General features: G+C 49.0%; 1 pseudogene; it reads right to left on the bottom strand.

The window, feature by feature from the left end:
• Positions 1-16,816: 16,816 nt before the first annotated feature.
• On the bottom strand, positions 16,817-18,036 carry LOC132419495 (G/T mismatch-specific thymine DNA glycosylase pseudogene; annotated as a pseudogene).
• Positions 18,037-19,272: the final 1,236 nt, after the last annotated feature.

Below are 19,272 nucleotides of genomic sequence, written 5' to 3' on the forward strand. Positions count from 1 at the left end.
GGGGCCAGGCACCGGGTGGGCTCTGCAGGACGCCCATGGGCAGGGCCCCCAGAGGCTGAGACGAGACGACAAGGTTCAGGGCCGTTCCAGGAGGCTGAGCGGCTAGGGATTCTGGGCAGAGCTGGCTTGGACAGTCCCTGGGGTGGGGTGGAAGGATGGACTGAGGGCAGGTGCTAGAGACTGGGAGTCCTGCTGCCTCCCTCCCATCCTCCCTCCCTCCCTCCCTCAATCCTATACAGGTTTGGCGGGGTCAAAGAAACCCAAATATGGGACCACTCCGAAAAAGGCAGAATGAGGAAGGGGCAAGTGTCCTGGGCAGGGTGTGTGGTGGCAACGGGGAGAAAGAAGGGGGTTTGAAGAGGGAGATGGGGTGGGAGAGCTCAAAGCTTGTCTCCCCAGCACAGGATGCAATGCCTAGTTCAGAAGAGCTACTCAATAAATGTCGCCCAATGAATGAATGAATGAATAAAGGGGTCAGGAGTAGGGGTTCCTGGAGGGAAAGAAGAGTGGTGGTGACTTCTTTTGGAGAACACCGGTGGACACCTGAACATCTTCCTAGAATAAACATGAAGGGTCGCCAACTTCCATGGAAAGATTTCATTACTCTTCTAACCATTCACTCAACTAATATGTATTGAGCCCTTACGAGCTCTGAGCAAGGAGCTAGGGGTTCCCAGTAAATCAGATAGACAAGTCAGGGGGTCTGCTATACCTCAGAGTTCACTGAACAGACAAATGAAGCGGATGGCATTGTTGAAGTGGAGGGAAGGAGGAGGGAGAAGGGAGGGTGTGAGAGGCAATTAAAAGGTGAGCTTCTGTGCCCATTCGATGGGGATCCCTTGACTAACTCCTGTGTTGGAAGCTGCAGAAGTGCAGCCAGCTGGGCCAGTTGAAAAGTGGTGAGAGGCTGCAGGGAACTGCTCTAGGCAGGCAGGACCCTCACCTGGAGAAACAAGAAAAGCTTAAATTCTAAAGGTGGGCAGTGGAGCTACTGGTTCCTTGCTTTCAGGGAGGATGGCTCCCTTGGGTCCAAGTGTTAAGTGAAGGTGATTCTATACATACACACACACACACACACACACACACACGTACGTGCACCATGGACCCCGGAGTCCCTGCACTCCACCTCCTCAGCTAATTCTTCTGTGAGCTTTGTGGGACTAAGGACTGTCTATCTACCTTGGCACCTTCCTCTCCACTGTGCCTAGCATAGCATACAGTGGTAGGTTTCTAATAAAGCTGTCTTGACTTGAAGGCACCCTCTGAGGGGAAATAAAGACAGGGTGAGTTGTTTTAGGCAGAGACTGGAAAGCAAGGCTGGGGAGAAATTCCATTCAGAATTTCTGGGCTAGTCAACTGCAACCCCCCAAATAGATTGAAACCCCCTAACTCTCCCAGCCCACTGCCAGGATATCTAGTGCCCTCTGTGGTTGCCGTGAGGCCAAACTGAGAAGTAAGAAGAAACCCTATAGGACATGGAAGCTGAGGCCTTGCCTCAAGGGCTGTTGTGAGGTGGGTCTTCATCTGCTCTGGGCTGGTCCACACAAGATCCAGAACTAGGCAGGTACATCCCTCAGTGCGGCAGGTGTCTGGGAGCGGGGCACTGTTCACTCCAAGGGCCGCCTCCTTATCCCACAATAATGCCATGCCTACTGTACACCCACGCTCCCCAGCCCCTTTCCATAGCATAATATCAGGTCTTCACAAGGGCCCTGTTAGGATCTTGGTTCCACATTCGAAAGTTCACATACCTATTCTTACTTGCAAGGTACAGACTCAGGGATCTGCAGTCTCGGGGCATCTTTTGCCTTTATTCTATGGAGTTGGGTTCCGTGTGTCACCACTCACACAGACAACCGTGTGAATGATGCCCCCTAGAGCTGTGCAGAGCAGTGGCTTTGCCTTCCAGATGAGAATTTCTATCACCATTTTATGAATATGGAAACTTAAGTTCCTAGGGAGGTTAGGTGACTTGTCCCAAGCTACCTAGCTTGTAAGCAGCAGAGAGAGGCCAGACTCAACCTCAAATGAGTCTGGTGTCAAAAGCTGTTTTCTTTTGTTTCCATCCCTCTCTCGGACTCCTCTACATGCCAGCCTACCCTGGGAAGTTGAATGGAGAAGTTTTGTTAACGGCAGCTATCATATCCCTGACTTATCATGGGACATCCACCATGAGCCAGACGCCAGCCTAGGGGCAAGGAAGTGAGTGATGGAAAGCAAGCATGTGAGTGATGGAAACCCAGCTCTTGCCTTGCCAGGAGAGGAGGATGAAAAATCTCTTGACCAAACACTGTATGTGAAGCTGCCAGTTCCCACTCCCAGCGAGACAGTCTCCACCCTGCCCTAGGAGGCTGGGAATGGGGACAGCCCCAGGCCCTCTGAGAGGCACATTCGCCAGAGGCTACAGATGAAGGGAGGGCCCAGCGTCAGCCTGCAGCCAGTCCCAGCCTTGGAATTGGACTCCTGAAGGACTCCTGGTTGGAGGGCTGTCTCTGAGCTGCCTAGCTGAGGTCAGACCAAAACTGAGGACATTTGTGGACTTGGGGTCGCAGGGGGCAGGGCTGGGGCTACAGGGAAAGGCTGGCCCCCAGGGCTTGGCCTGGGGGAGTAAACTGTACCCTTTCAGAGGCATTTAGCTTGGTCACCTTGGACCCACATCCTGGGTCTGTCACCTAATGGCTCTGTGGCTTAGAGCCAATCATTTAACTTCCCTCTTAGCTTCTATTGCTTTATCTATAAAACAGCCTGACACTGGACTTGTGAGCATTCCCTGACCCCCTGAGTTAGCACAGGGGGGCAAGGGCATGGTCTCTAGAGACAGATTTTCTAGGTTCAGACTCCAGCTCTATCACTTGCTTGGTGACCTTGGGAAAGTTACCCGGCTTCTCTTTTCCTTCTGTGCCTCAGTTTCCTCATCCATAAAATGGGGATAATGGTAGAACTTAGAACTGTCATGAAGATTAGAAATGTGCAGTGCTGAAAATGGTGAATAAGGCTATACTGTGAGTTTACAAAATAAGGTTCCTGGGAGAGTTGGTTATTATCATCATCATGCAGGAGGATACTATACTTGGGACTGACAATATGCCAGGGAGCAAGACAGACCTAGTCCCGGCCTTCATGGAGTTTGGGCCAGCGATTGAAGGAGCTGCTGTTTTTAAAGCATTTAACATGGTGTCTGGCCCTGGGGACTCCAGACATCACGATTCTTACTACTATTATTAATGGGTGTCAGACCCCTTATGGCATTGAATCCACTCAACTTCTCAAGTTCTTTCCCCCTTGTTACAGCTAAGATACTAAGGCTCAGGGAGGGAGATTAGGGATGAGGGATGATGCCATCTCCTTCCTTTGCTGTGATGCTGGTCATTTTTAGCACCAGTTGCAGCCAAGTCATTGTCTCTTGCTAGCTTCTTCCCTGAGTCGCCTCCCAGCCGTCAGCAACAATTTTTGGAGGGAGGAGGGTGGAAAATGCAAGGAAGAGAAAGGATCTGTGTTTGAATCAATAATCCCATTATGAATCTGTCACCCACGAATGTGTTTCACTTTTTTAATGCTCTTGTGTATTTTGGGCTTACCCCTTGAGAGTACACTTTGTCTTGTTGTGCTGGACAGTTGTCCTGGCAGAGTCCCTGAGCTCCAGCTCTCTCATCCTCCTCTCATCAGACACTGGGCCAGATAGCCCATCTCCCCTGTTCAGTAAGTAGCTGATGCTACGAGAAAAACAGGAGTGATTTTGATTCACATTTAAGTTATACACAATGAACATTTATTAAGTTCTGAACTTTTTCACACTGTCTCAACAAATCCTCCCAACTATCCTGAAAGATGTATATCATTTTTCAAATGAAGAAGCAACCTCAGGGCTTCCCTTGTGGCGCAGTGGTTGAGAGTCTGCCTGCCGATGCAGGGGACACGGGTTCGTGCCCCGGTCCGGGAAGATCCCACATGCCGCAGAGAGGCTGGACCCGTGAGCCATGGCCGCTGAGCCTGCGCGTCCGGAGCCTGTGCTCCGCAATGGGAGAGGCCACAACAGTGAGAGGCTCGGGTACCGCAAAAAAAAAAAAAAAAAAAAAGAAGCAACCTCAGAGAGGCTAGGTGACCTCCCCAGGAACATGCAGCTGCTAAGAGCCAACCAGAGTCCAAATCCACCGTGTTCTTGTTTCCTTGAAGATGGAACCAGAGCCTCAAACAGAGGAAGGGAGCTTGGGTACAGGCAGGCAAGCGATGCCCCAGCAATGCTCGAGCTACCATCCTGCCCCGCCGAGAATGGCAGAGAGAAAAGGAAGGGACACCAGAAAGGGTCGAGAAGGGCTACTGAGGTCAAGGCTGGTGAATCCCCAGAACCTCAGTCTACGAAGAACACCTTCCCTCAAACATCTGGGCTGGTTTCCTTCTCCTAGTTCTCCAAGGAAAAATCTATACCCTTTGGACTTTTCTTGGAGGGGCCCAGGGAGTGGGAAGGAAGGAATAGACTCTTGGCACCACCTTCAAGCCAGTCTTGTAAACCTTTTCACCAGGTAGGTGTTCCAGGTGCCACCTGCAGCTCAGGCTCGTATCCCAGCAGAACGCCACCCACCAGGTTTCAGGGGCCCACAACTCCCTGTCTCCTCCCTCCCTCAGCAGGAACCATTCCTCAGCCACTCAAGGGAAAAGAAAAACATCCCACATGTATCGCCCTTGTCTCTTCCCCAGTGTTCACCTATGGGCAGTGTGGAACCATGGAGAACAGCAAGGCTTAGAGGACTTGCTCCACTACCAGCTTGCTGCATGCCTCTGGGCTGTGTCCAGTCTCCCTGCAGTCTCAAGTGATGGGTCTCAGAGCCCCAATTCTGCAATGAAACTGGAGAGGCCAGACACGTGCTTTCCCAGCCTTCCTTGCAGCTAGAACATGGTCATGTGACCTGGGCTCCACCAATCAGAAGCAGCCACCCTGCACTTTGAATCCAGAGCCAGTGACACAGGGACCACATCCCTGATGCCCTGAGAGGATGTTTGTTTTGTTTTGTCCCACAGGAATGTTGCAAGATAATTTAGTCAAGAACCTTCAGCAAGTATTTACTGAGCACCTACTGTATGCCAGATACTCTTAATGGGAATACTGTGGGGTAAAAGAAAGCAAAGCCTCCTGCTTTCATGGAATTTAGATTCTAGTTTGAGAGACAGTTAACAAAGAGGCAAGTAAGTAAACAAACAGGATAATTTAAGAATCCAAAGTGCTAAGGAAAAACACAGCAGAGTGAGGGGTTTTAGACTGACAGCAGGAGGGTCCTCTTTTAGATGCAGGACAGGAAGGGGTTTCTGGGTGGTCAACATTTGGGCAGAGACCTGAGTGGTGAGAGGCCAGCCACGTGGGGGGCTGGGGCAGGTGTCAGGGTTGGGGAGACAGCAGGTGTCCATGTTCTGGAGAAGGACCAGCTAGGCACTTCTGAAGAACAGCGAGAAGTTAAGGGAGGCTAGAGGGTAGAGCTGATGGTCAGGCATGCTTTTAAGGGGAGCCCAGTCTTCAGGGGTCCAAGCCTGCAGGGCCTCGTGGGACACTGGATGTTATCCCCAGGGTGAAGGGAAGCTGCCGGCGGTTGTGAAACAAAGAGGGAGGTGGACTGTGTGATCCAGACCAGAGGCAGCATTGGTTGATTTAGGAGTTGAAGGTGGCAGTGGGGAGGGAGAGAAGAGGATGGACTGGGGATTACTCCAAAAAAAAAAAAAAAAAAAAATTGAAAGCAGGGCTTCCCTGGTGGCGCAGTGGTTGGGAGTCCGCCTGCCGATGCGGGGGACACAGGTTCGTGCCCCGGTCTGGGAGGATCCCACATGCCGCAGAGCGGCTGGGCCCATGAGCCATGGCCGCTGGGCCTGCGTGTCCGGAGCCTGTGCTCCGCGACGGGAGGAGCCACAACGGTGAGAGGCCCGCGTACGGCAAAAAAAAAAAAAAAAAAAAAATTGAAAGCAGCTAGCGCTATCCCTAAGGCAGAGTAAATTTTTAAAGCTCAGAGATCTTGGAGCCCAGAAGTCTCTCTGATGGCTGCTTCTATGTTATCCTTAGAGTCCCAGCAGCCCTCTCATCAGGCCCAGAGCTTTTCCCATGGGATCCTGATCTGGCTCAAGGGCATCTCCCTGTGCTCAGAAGTTCGGCCTCCATCTATTTCTCAGAATCAGGGGGGAGGCTCAGATCCAGGCAGGTCCTGGTGGTCAGTAGAGCTGCCTGCAGAAGCCATTAATATTAAGCTACTGTAAATGGCAAGAAAGCCGGGGGGCCTGGAGGAGGATCACTGAAAGGAGGCGATGGGCCTATGTCCTAGAGGGTGGCTTTACCAGAGACCCAGGAGGCAGGTGGGCACAAGGGAGCCATGGCAATGCTGCATCCAGTCGGGGAAGGAAAGAGGCACCATCAGGGTCTGATCCCACAGATTTCCTGATTCCTTACTTATTGGCCCTCTGGGGCGGGCAGCTCTGTCCTTACTAGTTGCATGACCTTAGGCAAGTTACTTCACTTCTCTGAGCTTCAGTTTTATCATGCATAAAATGAGTTGTTGTGCGGTTTACGTGAAAGAACATCTACAAAGTCCTGTGATAGTCATTTATTATTCTGTGGGCTGTCCATCATCTGAACCTGATTCCTATTTGAGAATCAGGTTGAGAATTTCCCAACTTATGAGTTCCAAGACTCTTTGGAAGACCGAGCCCCAGTGCTGCAACAAAACTGGAAATGCCAGACACTTGCTTTCCCAGCTTCTCTTGCAGCTAGAACATGGCATGTGACCTGGGCTCCACCAATCAGAAGCAACCACCCTGGACTTTGAATGGGGAGCCAAGGACACAAAGAAGCAGAAGTTGTTGGGAGAACCTCCTCTGGTAGCAGTGTGGTTGCAGCAAAGCCCAACTTGCAGAGTGACAGATTAGCAGCAGAATTCCTTGCTCAGGGTTAGTGGTGGCAGCAGTGGGAGATCCAGCACTTAGGATCCAGTAAAGGGGACAGTAACGGCAGTGGCTTCTTCACCAGACCAGTACTGTGACAAGCTTTTGGGCATTGATTCTAGTTTCCCAACCTCCTGGAGAATCTTTGAGTTACTCAGTATTGTTCTAGTAAATTCCTTTTTGGGTCAAGTTAGACAGAGTTGTTCATAACCCTGAAACCAAATTTTTAAAGTTGTGGGTATAGTACCTAACACTACTCCCCAACACAATTTAACCTGGGAACCTTAATTTCCCTTAAAAATCTAATTTGGGCCATTGAGCTATGAATAATACGGGGTAATAAAGAGAAGGGCTTTGGAGAGAGATGTCTTAATAAAATCTATGTTTATGGGCATGCTGAGACTGGTGGTTGCCTACCCAATTTCTGTTCTCTCCTCTGCCTTAGTATCAGAACTCTAATTTTATTCAGAGTGGTGATGTCCATAGATAAAAGATTACATTTCCCAGCCTCCTTTTCAGCTAAAAGTGTCCATTTGATAAAGTTGTAACCAATGAAATATGAGCAGAAATCTTAAGACATTTAGCACACACCCTTTTTGCTCTTTCTGCCTTTCTTCCAGCTTCCTGTCTGGAACACAGACATGATGGCTAGTGCTTCAGTAGTTGTTTTGGGCTGTGAGGTGACCTTGAGGATGGAAGTCAACATTAGGAAAGTGGAGTGAAGATTAGGAGTCTGGGTGCCTGAAGACCCAGGAGCCACCATATCAGCCCTGGACTGCCCCCAAAGAGCTTTTTTTATACAGAGAGAAAGAAATTTCCTTTTTTTTTTTCCCCCACCAGTGTCTAAACGACTGGTGTCCGGTCTCTGTTACTAGAGGCCATAAGTGACACTTCACTGATACCTTGGAGAAGGATTTGAAATCAAATGTTTTGACCTGGGAGAAAATTGAAGGACTTGCCATCACAGCAGAGATCTGGCTTATCCCCAAGTCCTGACAGCTAGAAATCCCTCTTGGATCTGTCTCTCCTCTCCAACCTCACAAACTTTGATGCTCACTTGATTCTCTTCTCTTCTGTGCTATCTAGAGAACTTCTCCAGTGTCCCCTAGAATAGCTTTTGTAGTGGTCTAGGTAGCACCAACTTGACTTTGCTGCAGGGAAGCCCCTAAGTTTTTTGTTTTGGTGCTTTTCCATGATGCCCGATATTCTCTGCACACGGAGAGCTACAAACATGGTTTCACTTCTGCCTCTAACACTTACTTGTGTGCTGTGGGGTGAGTCTTTTAGCCTCTCTGTGCCTCAGTCCCTTTACCCGTAAAATGGAGATGGTGATGCCATTCCTGGCCTTCTTGGAGGAAAATAAGCATGAAAGTATTTAGAAGGTGAAAGATCATATAGAAGTCTGGAAATCTTTTTTCTGGTTACAAATGATGGCTCAGAATATATCGACCATTTCACTTGAAAGTTTTCGTTATTTTTTTCTGCTTTATACTTGTCCACAATTGCAACTCATCTGCCCACCCTTCTCACACTTCAGTCTTTTAAGATCCGCCCTAGATTTATATCTGTTGACTTGATATTTTATCCTATATCATTCATATGTAGCTAGCATTTATTTATTGAGAGTTACAACTACCTCTGGCAATCTCAGTTAACGTTTATCGAGTGCTCAGCACTGTACATGGATTATCTTATTCAATACCCACAAAAAACCTATGAGATGGGTGTTTCTGTTATCTTCTCTTTACAGATGAGGAAACTGAGTCATCGTACGGTTACAGTCAGGCAGCTAGTGAATTGCACAGTCAGGTTTTGTGGCAATAAGGCTGTGTCAGTTCAAGTACTCAAGAAAGCAGATAATGAGACAGGGTTAGGAAGGCAAGTGGTTTATTGGGGGTGGGAGTGGGGGTAACCCTGTGAAAGGTAAAGGGGAGGGGGAGCAGGATGGGACAGGGAGAGCCTCAAACCACAAGGCAGCTCTGACAAAGTCTCAGCCAATCTAATGGGGAGCTCCAGAGCAAAGGCTGCCCGCTAAAGAAGGCTTGGGTTGGGCAGAAATGGCCAGGCCCTAGGACCCTCACCACGCCCAGTCACTCAAACACTGGGGTGAGTGATGATAACGAGTAATTCTGGATCATATACTGGAATGTTACCAAGAGAGTAGATCTCAAATATTCTCATCACAAAAAAGAAATGATAATTATGTGATGGGATGGAGGTGATAACTAATACTATGGCGGGAATCATTTTGCAGATTATAAATGTATCAAATCAACATGCTATACACCTTAAACTTACACAATGTTATCTGTCAATTATATCTCAGTAAAGCTGGGAAAAAATCAAACAGCACTGCTGTGGATCTGGAAGAGGCTGCAGCTGGAGGCTGTCTGCTAACTGCACTCTTGCACCTGAACATCTAGTTCTCTCCTGAACTGTGTCTGAGCAGGGCAACTCCATGGCTTCTACAAGTAAGGTGTAACAACAATGTCCACATCTCAGGCGGTTTATCTCTCGCTCTGGGTCCCAGGGTCCAGGCGCAGCTAGGCTTGGGTGTGACCTGTGGGTTGCTTCTGGGTCTGCCTCGTACCTCTCATTCTGGGACTGTGGCTACCAAAGGCATGCTCTTCTAGCAGAGGCAGCCAAAGCACACAAACCCATTTAAAGCCTCTGCTTGGGTCATACCTGCTCATATCCCATCGGCTGAAGCTAGTCACATAGCAAAGACCAAAGGCAATGAAGTGGGGCAATAAACTCCTCCCACCAGGGAAGGCACGACAAGGGTAGACAGGGAGGGAAGAATTGTGGACAAGCCCGTGTACTACCTGGCCAGCCATCTGGCGCCAGAGCTCACACCTTGACCATTGTATCATAAGTGGCTAGCATAGCACCTGATATGAGCTATTATGGTGTAGTGGCTGAAAGCACAGTTCTGGAGTCAGATGGCTGGGATCAGACCCTGGCATTTACTCGACCTCTGGGAGCCTCAGTTTCCTGTTTTGTAAAATGGGGATAATTAAAGAATCCACATTATGGAGGTGTGAGGATTAAGTGAGAGAATGCATGTAAAACCCTTGCCACAGTGCCTGGTACGTGGTAGACACTCACAAATGTTACATTTCCTTTTAATCCTTACAACAACCTTGTATAATGGTGCTATTTGCTAACCCAGAACTGTGTGTTATTCTGGGAATCCAGCCCCTTCCCCATGTGCTAAGGTAGCTTGCAGCAACGGGCCACCCCAGCTCCTTCACCTGTGACCACCTTCCCTCAACACTTGCCCATCAAACCTCAGGCTTAGGACGCCTCTCTGGGAAAACCCCATCCCATCCAGCATCTCCTCACGTTTGCGGTCAGTCATCCTGGGGAGAAGGTCACCCACTCCCAAGTGGCCAGGGACGTCTTCCAGCCCAGCCCAATTTCCCAGAATTACCACTTGTCATAGTCCAAAGGTTGAAGAAGGTAAGAGGAGAGACCCCCTCCTAGCACTCCCTAGAGGGAGGAGGGACTCTGGTGGGTGCAGAGGGGAGGAGGCCAACAGAACACAGAGAGTCAGCCAGGGAAAGCTTTAGCCCCGCAATCCGATTCCACTTAATATCCCATAATAAAATGCTGTCAGCGTGAACTTCCCGTTCAAGTGGATTTGTTAAGAAGGCTGGGGGAGGTCAGAGGTGTATTCCTGCCCTCCTGTGTGTGTGTACGGGGTGCCTCAGGCATGAGAGCCCCCTTCTCCCCCTCTTCTGCCCGCCGTCCAGACAGGCTCTTGGGAGGGGGTTTGTCATACCGGTCTGTACCCGTCAACTTCGTGATGGTTCAGGGAGGGGCCCTTGAATCCCCTGGAGGGGAGTGTGTCTCCTTTTTTTTTTTTTCTTTTTTTCCTGTTTTCTTTTTTTGTTATTTGAGTGTGTCTCCTTTGCTAAGCATCCTGCTATTAAGGCAGAGAGTGTGATTTTAATGTGGGGAATTCAGACCTGGACCCGAAGGTGAGGGTTTCCCGGGTTGGGGGAGGTATGTGTCAGAGCCCCCGAAATCCCACCATGAAGGAGGAGCCACAGATCAACCCTGAGGCAACCTCAGGGGACACAGCGCTGCTTAGTGAGAAGCCTGAAGACCTGGAGTGGCCTCAGGCCTCTCGAGTGACAATTTAGGGGTGACCCCACCTAGTTCTTTAAAATGGCTGCTGGCTGCCCCCCTGCCTTCCAGGCTGGCCCATTGCTGAGCTCTCCTGCCTTCCAGGGGCACAGGTCTGACCTCCCCAGGGTCCCTTAGTGGCCAAGCTGCCTGGGGCTGTCCTGATGTCATCTTGTTGAATCCAGGGGAGCTAGGGCGGCAGGCAGCAATGAGGTCAAGGCCGTGGAGAGAGGCTGCGTAAGGGTGGAGACTAGTGTTATCCGCATTTTCCCGTGAATTTAGCAGGGGCCTGGGGAGTTTAAGAAATTAAACCAAGACCTCACATAGTGAGGGGCGGTCCTGGGACAGGAGCCCAGTTCTGTCTGACCCCAGAGCCCACCCCAGGGATGTGGAAAGATGCCTAAAGGCTCAGTCAGCCTTCAGGAACCCAGCCTGGACTTGGGCTCGGCGCGGGAAGCTGGGGAGTCCGCAGGAAGCTGCGGGACACAAGTTGAGAGGATGAGGTCAGGCAGTGGCTCCTCTCCTGGGGGCCTGTGAGTGGGTGAAGAGCTGGGCAGGCGAGACCAGGGGAGGGGGGAGTGGGCCTGGGGGATGAGGAGTGTAGGCCTGGGCTTCCAGCCCTTTTGTGCGCCCTTTTAATTCGTGTAAATGAGGGTTTTTAATTTGTTATTCTGGGCTTTATTTCTATTACCATCTCATTTGACTCTAAACCCTATTTCGCCCCAGCCTGGACCGAATTCCATTTGATGCATTAGGACTAATTCTCCTCCCAAAGGGTTATATGTTTTCTCCTCCACAAAAGTCGCTTATTTTGGATAAAGAGACGATTAGATTTATCTTTAATATTTTAATGGCAGCTGGGATTAGCGGGCAAACCGCCCCGACTGGGGTTGTTGGCCGCGGATTAGGTTCTGATAAACTCTCAGATGGGGAGCCACCCCCATCCCACTCCACTTTCTGTTTTCCAGAAAGTGCTTTTTATTATTTTTTGTTGAAAAAAAAATTCCCTTGTCTTTTGAGGCATCATAAATTCCATTTGCTGTTTTCTATTAAATCAAGTTGATTAAATTCGTTGTGACTCTTTGCACATAGATCTTTTTAATTTTAACGTCTCCAGCATAAAATCTTTAATGGTGCAATTTGAAATGGCTGCAATATACAGTACAGACCTTGATAAAACAGATGGAAATGAGGTTCTGCCAGGGAGGGGCGCCGTCAGCAGGCGCAGACCTCCAGGAGAAGGCGGGTGGAGGGGGGGGGGCGGTGACTCAGTCAGGCCAGAGAGGCCGGGTCCTGATCCCTGTTCTGCCGCTTCCTAGCTTCAGGGCCTTGGCCTGTGCTTGCTGTATGGGTAGTAACCTTGGCCGATGCTTAATGGCGTGCTTGCCACGTGTCTGGCTGTGCACGCATTGTCAGTAATCCTTACGAGGAGACTCACAGAGGCCCTTTGCTCAAGGTCACACAGCAAGTTGGTGGCAGAGGTTGAGTCCAGGTCGTCTTTGGCCAGCAGAGCCTCATCTCACCTCTTGCAGCCTCTATTTCCTCATCGGTGAAATGGGGGTGATCAGTTGGGCCCTGGCTCTCAGATGCTTGGAAGGATGAGATGTGGTCCACTTTGGGAATTTTACAGGGCTGGGCTCTCCTGAGGATGGGGCCAGGGGCGGCAAGGCTGGCCCCTCAGGGGCCCAGAGACCCCGCATCACAGTGAAGAGCTGAGTTCTGAGACTCTGGGAAACTTCCCTAACTCCGGGGCTGGGGAGAGACACACAGAGGCCGGGCTCGCCCTCCCACCAAGAAGCAGCCCTCCAGCCTCCCACCTCAGGCTTTTCTCTCCGGCCCTCCGGCTCTAATCCTGACCTCATCAAGTCCTCGGAAGGGTTGATCCACAGGAGCAAATCCCTCATTCGGAGGGACAAAATCAGCTTAATTTGCAGCAATTTGAAGCAGGTCTTTGCCAGGATTTGAATATCAAATTATCCCACAGCCCAGGCTGGCCTGCGAGGCCTCCTGCTGCAGTATGGACGGATATGCTCTGGGCTCCACCAGGGAGGTTGTCCTGGGCTGGGTATGAGTGGAGTAGGGGCTCGATGGGATGTCAGAGGGTGCTGGGCAAGGTGAGGTCACAGTCAGCCCCGTTCTCCGAGGGCACTGCAGCTCCCGGGCCTGGAGGATGCGATGGCAGAGGAAACCACCTGTTCATGAGACTCACCTAAGGTCTTGTCAAATATACAGATTCCCAGGCCCCTCCCCACGCATAAGGAATCAAGATGTTCATAACTGGGAACGTTTGAAAATTTCTGGAGCAGCTCAGTTTGCCAGTCAGCAAACACTTACTGTGCACGCATACACCTTACGCCTCCTTATGTTCTGAGGAAATCAACCTTTTTTGGAATCTACCCCAACCGTTCCCAGCCTCTGGCACTGCAGACCGTGCTCCCTTTGTCGTCTGCTCCTTGATGGCCCTAAGTCAGCTGCTGCAGAGGACTCTAGCTTTCCCTCCCTGGTCAGAATGCCCGTTTCCTCCAGGGGCTTGGCCCCTTCATACAAGCTCAGGCCTGGCAGACATCCTCTGAAGCTGACCACGTGGGACACATGGCCCAGACCTGAACCATGAGGTCAGACCCCTTTCATGGGTGTGTTGCTCTCCACAAAGCTGTGAGCCTCTTTGGGAAGGGCTGGGACTCTGGGTCTGACACTGAGCAGATCCTCCATCAATGGTGGGAGAAATGTGCTGGTCCTGCCCAACGTGTGCCCCCTTGGAACTTTCAGTGTGAAAGCAGCAGCCAGGACTGCTGAGATAGCCCCGTGCAGGCCTGTCTGTCCACCCAACCCCATCAACAGAGATGAGGAGTCCAGTCCTGTTTTCAGAGATCTCACCACTGGCAAGAAAACCAAATAGTGTGACATGCACTGCAACACCCACAGGTACTTACCAATTGCTCACTATGTACCCTGCACAGTTAGTTGTAAGTGCTTTTCTCTATTCACCCATGTCGTCCTCATAAAAACCCTATGAGGGGGACTTCCCTGTCAGTCCAGTGGTTAAGACTCTGCGCTTCCAATGCAAGAGGTGCGGGTTCGATCTCTGGTCGGGAAACTAGGATCTCACGTGCCGCGTGGCGTGACCAATTAAAAAACAAAACCCTACGAGGTAGGAAATATTAAATACATCCATTGTATAGACGAGGAAACTGAGGCACAGTACAAGAGACCTTGAGAAGAACCCAAGGTCATGCGGTCAGAAGTAGTGGACCTGGGGTTCATATACAGGCAGTCTGACTCCGAGCTCTCTGTCTATCCATCCATTTTTATCTATAACTATTGGTCTATGTATATTACTTGTCCACAAGTGGCTTGCCTTATTTATTTATTTATTGGCCGCGTTGCGTTGCTTGCGGGATCTCAGTTCCCTGACCAGGGATTGAACCCGGGCCACAGTAGTGAAAGCCTGGAATCCTAACCACTAGGCCACTAGGGAAATCCTGTGACTTACCTTATTATTTTTTTTCCATCTTCAATATTTTTTATTGTAAAAACCATCAGAGTTTCAAATGAATTTAAAAACTTCTAAAATATTATTCAATGAAAAAGTCTCATATTGTTGTGTATAGGGTATATCAACATTTACCATCCATCTGTCATATTTAATGAAAAACACCATTACTGTACACTTGAAAAAAATCTTCAAACCCATTCTCTAGTGAGTGTCCGTCATAATTTAAAGGGTATTTTCTCCACTCAAAAAAAAAGGAAGCTATGTAAGGTTATAATCGTTAAGAACCAAAGCAATATCTAGTTACATGCTTTACATAGTCCCATGAAAAAATAATTAAATTGTTCCTAATCCCTGACGCAAGGCACTTCAAAGCACCTGCACAAAACATCCGTGTAAACAGCAGTTCAGGATGTGATTTAAATAACATGAATGACTTTTACACAGCTTTACCTAGACTAAAGGAAAAATTAAATCCATCATAGCTACAGCTAAAAAAGCATGTGAAGATTCACAACAATAATTTGTATCTCTTATTACAAAAAAAACAGGCTATATAACCTTTTAGAAAAATACCAAAACCTCATAAATATTTTCATATCAAGAAACAGCATGCTCCCTGGGTAGGTATAAAATCAGAATATTCAGAGGTGATCAGAAGTAAATGCAACTGGCATTTCTAAATACCCAGCTTTGATATCCACCAGGCCTAGTAGTCTGGACTATTTGTAGCACCATGGAAAATGCATTAGAAAATCACAAAGATACATTACTTCAAAGTAACCTGGCCACGAGGTTCACTTAGTCCACAGTAACAAATAGCAATGATGAAGAGAAAGAGTTTTTTAAAATTACTGGCTTAGGGCTTCCCTGGTGGCGCGGTGGTTGGGAGTCCACCTGCCGATGCAGGGGACTCGGGTTCGTGCCCCGGTTCGGGAAGATCCCACATGCCGCGAAGTGGCTGGGCGTGTGAGCCATGGCCGCTGAGCCTGCGCGTCCAGAGCCTGTGCTCTGCGGAGGGAGAGGCCACAGCGGTGAGAGGCCTGTGTACCGCAAAAAAAAAAAAAAAAAAAAAAATTACTGGCTTATTCGATTTACCTAGCAAGAAAAATCCTGTATTATTTATTTTAGTACATCTCATGTATATAAAGCACCAGTTTAAACAAGATTATCAAACACCTCCAGCATCTTGTTAGTCAACCTGAAAGTTCATTTCTCATCATTTCCATGTTACATGCTTAAAGCCAAGGAGGATAAAATTTGAATGGTGATAGATACTGAGAAATTCAGTTCCTTCCCTATCAAATGTATGTCTCTCAAGTAAAACACAGATGAAGTAGCAAAATTTAAAAGGTCTTCTGCACTCTCTGGAACTTACCATCCCAGCAGAATAGTTTCTGCCTACTAGAGGACCAGCACATGGGGGTGAGAGGGCCAAAGCCAGGGCTCATGGCCCTGAAAGGTAAGGCTGGGTTAGCCTTGCTGCTGCAAGGCCATACTCTCCAACTCTGCTACCAAGCAACTCTCACAGACGCTCACCACTGGTAAAGCAAGGAGGTCTGAGTGTGAATACGACTAAGGAAGCCCATCAAACACCACTAAAAACTACCAAATGAGACTCCACTGAGGGTTAACCTCACAGATGAAAATCAGCACATTTGCCTCTTTACCAGTGGGAATCTTATCATTAGCATGCCCTTCTTACGTATGAAAGGGATAACGGTGCATCTAAGTTTACGCACAGTTAATAATCAAGTGTAAATATGCAGACTCTTGCATTTTTAAATTACAGGTTAAAAGTGACTCCCAAAAGAAAATCAATTTCTTCATAAATGAAAGATAGTTGATAAATAGCTGGAATGATGATTAATTCCAATATAAAAACTCATACACAAAGAACTCTACTTTCTCCTTCCAAACTGCTTAGGTCTGTACAGTTGATTCTACTATACCATGATTACATCACCAGAGGAAAATATGAATAAAACCGAGGGCCACTTCTTGACAACTGCATTAAAACTGCAGCATTTAAGCAGGGCTGAGAAACACCATTCTTTTTTTTTTTTTTTTTTCCTGTACGCGGGCTTCTCACTGTTGTGGCCTCTCCCATTGCAGAGCACAGGCTCCGGACGCGCAGGCTCAGCAGCCATGGCTCACGGGCCCAGCCGCTCCGCAGCATGTGGGATCTTCCCGGACCGGGGCACGAACCCGTGTCCCCTGCATCGGCAGGCGGACTCTCAACCACGGTGCCACCAGGGAAGCCCAGAAACACCATTCTTAAGCATGGTTTCCTTCTTCCTGTTCTTGCATCGCACAGTGATTATTAAAGGAAGGAATCTTGTCTGTAAATGACTGGGTCATCCACTGCCCATCTGGAATGTCACTGAAAGTTGATTCTCCACTGTCAGCTGTCAGCCCATTTGAAGAGAAGCTGCAAGGTTCACTACTGCATGGATTTTCACTATAAGCACCACCGCACGCTGCTTCATAACCCAGATCATATTTTTCTTCCTTCACAGCCATCTTCTTTGCATCCTCTTGGGCTAACCGTAGGTCAAATGTACACTGCACCTCTTGAATGTCTGTGTTTCACTCACTGACTTTCAACTGATCTCTTAAGTCCTTCAGCTTAACGTAGTAATGAACTTTGTCTTGGGCTCGAGGAAACTGAGCACATCTTGCACTGGATGATGGCATAACATAGCAGAGAGTTTCTGTGTCTGGGATCTTATGCAGTTGAAGTCCAAATTCTAAGTTCTTAACTTTTACTCCAAAAACTTCCTTACTAAAAATTTCATAAATACAGTTTCCATTAAACACTGCTATTCGTGGCTGATATTTCTGTAATTTCTGCACTAGAATACGTCCTCCTTCACAAAATTCTTTACCGGAAAGATCCTTGCTGCCTGGTGTTATCCTTGCCACCATATTGGTAAATCCAATACCCTATTTCCCTGGTAAAGTGTGATCATCCGTGTGATTCAGTTGGACCTCACTCAGCCCTGACATAAACAGACACTTCCAAAAATGGTTTCCAGGTCCAGGGTAATGATGCCCTTTGTAAGCAGCCATTAGTCCTGGGTTTATGCCAATAATCACAATGTCCAGATTGAAGGTCAAAATGTCCGGTAGAGTCTCGGTCAAAAGTTCAGCTTCTGAAACACTATTGAACTGGTCTACTTTTCACTTTAAATGTGTCTGTAATTTTTTCTTGCTTTTCTTTTGATTTTGTGGACTTGCCAGATTTTTTTGGCCTCAGCAGGTTTTTTGGGTTCCACTGGAGTTTTTGGTTCTGTTGTTTTGGGTTTTCCTTTCCTTCCTTTTGGAGTCTCTTGTGTGGGTTCCTGAGCAGGAGCTGGGGCTGGAACTTCTGCTGGCATTTCTTGTTCATTCATCACTGCCATACTAGGAACTTCAGTCATCTTTTGTTGGAATGGAAACGTATAAAAAGCTTGCGCTTGCTGGAGGGAATAGCTGCCTGCGTCCTCCGCTTCCATTCCCTGCTGCCGATAGCGCGCGCAGGTACTCCTGCCGGGCAAGCGAGCCACTGGCCTCTCTAGTACCGCGGCCCACGCACGTACTGCGGTAGGGTAATAACCAGACACTTAGACTCGATTGCTGGCAGAACTGGGACAGCGGCTGGCGCTCAAGCTCCTCCCCCAAGTTTCTAGTCACCGCCCCCCTCCTCCCTGAGCTTCTGTCTGGCCTGAGCCCGACTTACCTTATTTTTAAAGGCATAATCACAGTGTACCTTGGGAGCACAGAACCCACACTCGGGCAATCACAGAAGGCTTTCTGGAGGAGGTATCTTTATTTATTCAATGATGTTGTTGAGCAAAAATTGTGTACCTGGCACTGGTGGCGTAAAGATAAAAAGCTGGCCCCTGGCCTTGAGGAACTCACAAACGGGGACACAAATGCCCCATAAGCAGATGGACGCCACAAGCAGGTGGACAAATATGGGAGCACTGGGGAGACCACAAAGCTGGGGAGATCAAGGGCAGGCTTCCTGGAGGAGGTGCACGTGAGCTGAGGCTGAAAGGGTGACTGGGAATCTCGGAGACATGTCCTTGCCACTACATCCAGTCATTCACCTGAGGGCAAGGGGGCCCAGAGATCCTGCTGGGCACTCACACACTCTTTGTTTCTGTCAGTCTCTCCTCCATGGAGCCTTCCTGGTGCAACCAACCCCAGTCCCTTCTCTATCACTTACCCCAGACAGCCGGGTCCCCTCCTGGGGAGGTCCGCATCCCCAGCTGCTGTGTGTTCCTAGGAGGCACCAGACTCTTGAACTCCCAGTTCTTACGCCAGCAGGGGCTGGGCAGGCTCTGTTGTGGAGGCAGTGGCTGCCTTGGGAAAGCCCAGTGGTTTGATTTGAGGGCATCTAGACTTTAGAGCAAGAAGGGGCCCCAGAAACTACCCAAGCCCACTTAGAAGGACGGAGCAAGGCCCAGGGAAGTAACAGGAGTTGCCTGGGACTCAACTTCCCAGCTCCCAGTACCCTGGTCTTCTCTTTGGGGTGGTCTGGCCCCACCTGGGCTCTCCCCTAACCCTCGTCCTCATGCCTGCCTTGCCTGATGATGGCCAGGGTAGCCTTTCCCGAATAACGATGGTATTGGCTCAGATTAAGGGCAACTAGCTGGCTCTTGGCTTTTCCTTTTTATATAACAACTAATCTCCTTCTAATCAGCCATTATTAAATTATATCCCGTTTTTAATTCATTCACAGGTCA

Source organism: Delphinus delphis, chromosome 2 (assembly GCF_949987515.2).
Source record: "Delphinus delphis chromosome 2, mDelDel1.2, whole genome shotgun sequence".
Taxonomy (NCBI): Eukaryota; Metazoa; Chordata; class Mammalia; order Artiodactyla; family Delphinidae; genus Delphinus; species Delphinus delphis.